A 6000-nucleotide genomic window follows, 5' to 3' on the forward strand; every position below is an offset into this window, starting at 1 on the left:
AAACTGAGCTGCAAAAGCATGAGAGCAGTGAAGAGTCCACAAGTTCATCATCTGCACCAACTGCTATCAGCAATACAGAGCCCAAGGAATGGGGAGGTACATAACCCCTCCTGGGATCCCTGCATCTTCAGCTGGGTAATACCTCCTCATTTTGGGACACACGTAATAACCCCCCAAACACAGGGGATTTCATGTCTCACCTGCTCACAGGTGTTCTGATTCCCTGTCTGCTTTTTCCCCTGGTGGTATTTACTGGATTTCCCTGTCCCTTGCACTCTGTGCTTGGTATTGAGTCGAGATACAAACACATCAGCTCGGTTTCCATCTCCTCCTCCATCTTCCCTCCAGACTCTGCTTCTCATTTCTTCTCTCCTCACACAGACTGCTTCCGCCCCAGTTTCTGCTGCTCTCACAGCCCCTCTGCCCAGCACACCTCAGCCACAGCTGGCCAGTGCCAGCACCCTTAGAAATGATGGCAAAGGAGTTGACAGTACATGAGCTCAGCTTTGATCTCCACCTGGGTGTGCCTGCCTGCAGAAGCTGCTTTGGTGGAGAGGAGAGCAAAGAGAGGTCAGTATTGACACATAAGTCACACCACGACAACAGGTCGATATTCTACCCTTGCCCCCGTGCAGTGAGTGTCGGGTATTCTGATCATCTGATCATCTGTGCCAGGGCCTCCCCACCCTCACAGGAAAGAATTTCTGCCAAATATCCAACCTAACCCTGCCCTCTCTCTGTTTGAAGCCATTATCCCTTACCCTGTCACTGCATGCCCTGTCAGAAGTCCCTCTCCGGCTCTCTTGGAGTCCCTTTAGGTGCTGGAAGGGGCTCTAAGGTCTCTCCAGAGGTTTCTGTTCTCGACTCATAGCCCCAATTCTCTCAGCCTTCCCTCACAGCAGAGGTGTCCCAGCCCTCTGAGCATCTCCTTGGCCTCCCCTGGACTCACCCCAGCAGGTCCATGTCCACCCCATGCTGAGGACAGCAGAGCTCCATCCTGCAGCAGGGTGAGGAGAGCATTTACAAAAACGTCACCTCTGGCTCCAGCTGCAATGTTAGGTGCTGTGTAAGCCTCTGAAATTCCCAGCATTAATTTGACTGTGGAGGTTGTATCTCTGGCTTCTGTCAATTCAAACAGGCAACTAAGACAGGTCCCCAAAAAGCGAATCTGTTAATGCTGTTAATTTAATGAACCTGCAGCAGATGCAAAAGCTGTGACCTGACCAAATCCCTTTTAAATTAGTGCTGTCATCTGTAGAAATAAGTGGGGTTGCAGCCTGGGTGGAACACGTGTTTGCAAAGCACCCCTCGATGAACCAGGGCAGTGCCAACCAGTGGCATGTCCGGGCTCCCAGAAACGATTCAGGGCAAGGTAGAGCCAGATGTGCTTTTGCCACAGCTCCATCCACATCAGGAGTAAACTGAAACTGTGGTTTCCAGTCTCACTGGCAAAAAATAAAACCCGAAACTGTGGGTTTTTTTGATTGTGGGGACATCCTTTTACCTTGAGGGTCCGATGTGACTCTCCTGTTCTGGCTGTGCTTTACCTCCTGTCTCTGATCTCTGCAGGACCATTTCATACAAAGAGGTTTTCTCTATGGCTTCTGTGTATTGCAAAACAGAAAAAACGGTCATACCCCAGTAAAGGGGGTTGTAATTATCTCCTCCACGCCCCTGTTAGTGCTCCACATTGCCCTGTGCCTGTTTTGCAAGCCTGAGGATGGCTACCAAAATCCACACTGCTGGCTACTGCAGAGGAGCACCAGAACCATGTAAGACACCCAAGAGCTAGGAAAAATAACAAATCATGGAACACTTTACAGAACAACTTACAAGTTAACACACTTTTCAGAGGAAAACAGTGGTGCTCATACTGTTAGCTGTGATTCTCCCTTTGTTTTGAGCTCAGTAACAATTACTTTTCTTTCCCATCACTTTTTTTCCTGTGTTGAAAATAGGTGACTTTATAAGGAGTTTAGGGGGGCTTGTGATCCACCAGCCTTCCAGAGGTACAACCACCCCTGCCTGCTGTACTTTTAAACTTTAAAGGAGATTATGAGGGGGGGAAAAAAGGAATAATCCTGGTGTGGGTTATACCTGCAAGAAATGGAAGGCTGAAGGAGCAGCGTGAAGACCACAAAGAGCAAAGAAAGGGTGGGTGTGACATCTTCACATCCTCTGGGAAGCAGGTGCTTCACTCTGCTGTAGTCCAGATGCCAATAAATCTCCCAGCCTGGTGAAGCAAAATGTGCCCTGAAGCAAAATGCTGCTTAATACGAGACTGCTGCTGCACCAGCAAAATTAAAATTGTCAGGACATAAACACATCTCATGATTTTGGAGACCTTAGCTCCCAGCTGAACCCACCCACAGGCAAATCCAGAAACAACAGTGAGGTGAATAATTGTTTCCAAGGTGTAGCTATAACTGCCCTGCCCTACCAGTCTTGGTCCCACCAGTCATTTCACACGGGACAAAACTGGAATTAGCCTGAATGCAGACTAATGCTTTTCTTCATCTGTGTCACTCTGGTCACTGCTGTGGCTACCTCAATTTTTTTAGCCCACCAAAATATACTATTTTGGTATGTGGACTGATTCTTCCACCCTCTCTTCCTATCCAGTCTGAGAGCTTTGTTGGGATTTCAGTTGTGTACACAAGGACAGCTGACCCTCAGCACCATAACCCTGAGCACACTCTGCTCTTGGTAGCACTCAGCTCTGCAGCTTTCCCTTCCCACCCACACCCAGTGGGGGTCAGTCACGTCCCTGGGCATCCCTCTGTGAAAGTGCTGAGCCCTGCAAAGTCTCAGCACTTCCCAGTTCTGTTTTTCTAACTTGTAGCCTCTCTTCTGAAGTGGGGGGCAAAAATGAAAGAAGAAGGAAAAAAAAAAAAAGGACTGATTCAGGTTTTGGCAGCTCTCCTGCCACAGAAGAACATTCCACACTTGCACATGAAAGGGAATTTTTAGCAAACCAGAGCAAAGAGTCAAAATAACAAACACAAACAATTACCAACAAAAATTGCCACACTCAGTGGTTTTTCTGACTGCTGCTACTGGCTCAGTGAGAGGCTGGGCCGTTGCCTAATCTTGAGCTCAGAAAAAGACAGCCCATCTTGAAGTTTACAGTGCTATTGGCCCAGCTACAGAGGATAGGATTTCCCTTAAGCCTCTGCCCGAGGCCTAATGGTGACTCCAAAAATAACAAGTCTCCTTGAGGGTGGAAATTCTGGTTCAGAGAGATTTTGTTCATGTTCCGTAAACGATGCACAAATATTCATCTCAGTGGACGGAAAATGCTTAAAAAGCTGCACAACCCAGCGAACGGGACCAATCCTGACATGGAAATAATTTACTTAATTCCTTGCAGCGCTGCTGCCCCTCCCAGCCATCTGCTGGCTGGGGTGCCAGTGATAATCTGCCGAGCAGCTTGGGCGATGAAACCTTTTGACAGGCAGAGATCACAAAGAGTTCACTCATTTCTCTACAGGAGGAGAGGAAGTGGGTGGGGAAAAGGGATGAAAGGATAAAACCCCCGGCTCGCAGTCTGCTGGCTTCAGGATAAAAGCTCTGCTCTAAAAAACCCGGTAATGTCTTACTTCCTCAGGGAGAAGTGGTGTCCAGGATGTGGAGCGAGCAGCAGTCGAGATGTTCTGCAAGCCCAACTATCTGCATTGTGTGGTAGATTGTAATTTTAGCGTCCAAGAGGTCTTCTCTAGGCCCAGGGATTCTCCAAGAAGCCCAGTCAGGATGTTAAGAACAGTTTTTAACAGTGGCTGACTGAACACTGCAAGAAAAGCAACAGAGGTGGATTTCCCTTTCATTCAGGGAGTGATTTGCACCAAAACTCTGCCCCTGGGATTTCACCATGTGCTGATGTTCTCAGTCCCAGTGATAGCTGTAGCACTGCTACCTTTAGTCCTTCAGTTTTTGGGCTTTCATACCCTTTGCAAACTGAGGCATCAAGCTTGTCCTCTCCACTCTTCACTGTCACATCCCTCTCTGTGGCACTTCAGGTATGCAAAAAGGACGTGTTTATGTTGTGTGTGCTGTGGATGTGAAAGAATGTCTAAACTTAGCATTCAAACCATGGAAAAACTGCGAAATCAGTAAATACAGAACAGGAACTGAGAACAATTTATGTTCAGCTGTTTCCCTGCTGCAGCTTGGAAAAAGAACCTGAAAGGTTTTAACTTGCCTCCAAGTTAGTGTGGTTTTTGTGATTCTGGGAGAGCTTTGCTGCTGCAATTGTTAGCATAACTTGTTCAAATATTTCAAGTTCCCACCTCCTCTTACTCATGACATGGAAAAACACTTGAAATCTATCTAATCAAATGCTCACCAGCAGACATATCCCACGGGCAGCCGAGATAGGCCTGAAGGAAACCACAATTGTGAACAGCTTTAGCTCAGCTCCTGCCAGCTGGGCTGCAGCCTGGCACATCAGCCCGTGGAAGCCCCACTGGCCACCACGCTGTCCCCCGGGATGCAGGGTCTGGCCAGGCAGCACAGCTCACAGGCAATCCTGGGATTCCTTCGGGAAAACACGCACCGAGGGGCTGCTCTGGTGTGGGAACAAGCTGCCGGGTTCTGCTGGAAACTTAAATGGCAAAGAAAACAAAGAGCAGGGGGTAATGCTCCCCCTGCCCTGCCCTGCCCGTGCAGCACTGCCTCTCTCAGCCAGCCTTTCTTTCTGATTTACAGATTTTCCTGTAAACTGAAACAGGATTTCCAGAGCCCAGGAGCGACACGGGGATGCGGGGGGGATATGGTTTGGGTGTTTAGGTTGGGTGCCTCCGGCAGAGCTGAGGCAGGGCTCAGTGCGGTAGAAGGGAGCGTACAGGAGCTGCAGCACTCGGCGTGCCGGTCACTGCCTCCCTTATAAATCCCGTTCTTTGGGGGATTCCAATGAGCCAGCCCCGGGCGGCGGGGGAAGGGACAATCGCTGCGGTTCTGCAGCGTGAGGCGCGGGGAGAGCTCGGGAGCGGTGTCCGCTCCGCAGGGCCAGCTCCCAAAGCAGCTCTGATCCGTGTTCTCTGACGCGGGGATGCCCCCAGGTTTCGGTGGGAGCCAACACCAATGCCTTGGGTGGCAAACAGAGCCCATCGGGCATCTCCGCGGAGCGCTCTGGCTCAGCCGCGGTTGTTCCTGGCAGAAGGGTGGCCAAACCCCTCTCTTTTGAGGAACAACAGCCCTGACCCTCCTGAGTTTGGACCTTCCCCAAGCCCGACACCCGCGTTATTGTGCCCGGAGCCAGGAGAGGGGGCTGTTAAATTTGGCAATCGTTCCGTTCCCCCGAGAGCCGCCACATGCTGCCCTTCCCTGTTTGCTCCCCACCCCTTCCAATCGGCTGCTTTTTAACTCCTGGCTGCAATGGATTTGCACTTTGATCAGCCAAGATTTAATAGCCCTGATGAAAAGCATCTTTCACCTAATTACAGTCAAGCCCCTAAACTGGAGGGCTCAGACTCGAGGCCGCAGCTGCCGAGCACTTGTGGGGCAGCCCAGTAAAGTCACCCAGATCCTGGGGGTAAAGGATGCCCCAGAGCATTAAATTATTAATGTAATTAATTTAATTTAATCCACATGCAAATGCTACCCAATTTAAAATAAGCCTGAATTTTCAGCAAAATATAAGCACCTTCCAGTCTCTTATCCAAACCTGAACACTCAAGTATTTTTCTCTCCCTCCCTCACTCTGATTTTTCAAACCCTCCTTCTCCCCATCAATGGGTTGCCAAGTGCAGTGGAAGAAATGCAGCAGGAACAAACAAACAGGGATGAAGAAGGTACAAGGAGCATCTTTCACTGCTCAGGTGACTTTCTGCGAGCTGTTCAGACAAGGGCTTGCTCAGACCTGAGCCCCACTGTGCCATCCCATCTTCCAGGAGAAACACACACTAGGACAGGCTGTGGACAACTGTGCTAACAGGGGCTGAAAGCAGAAAATGGGATAACTACGGGGAGATGGAGCAATCTCGGCCCAAACCGCATTCAAAA

Source organism: Myiozetetes cayanensis, unplaced genomic scaffold, assembly GCF_022539395.1.
Source record: "Myiozetetes cayanensis isolate MyiCay16 unplaced genomic scaffold, myiCay2020 scf10, whole genome shotgun sequence".
Classification (NCBI taxonomy): Eukaryota; Metazoa; Chordata; class Aves; order Passeriformes; family Tyrannidae; genus Myiozetetes; species Myiozetetes cayanensis.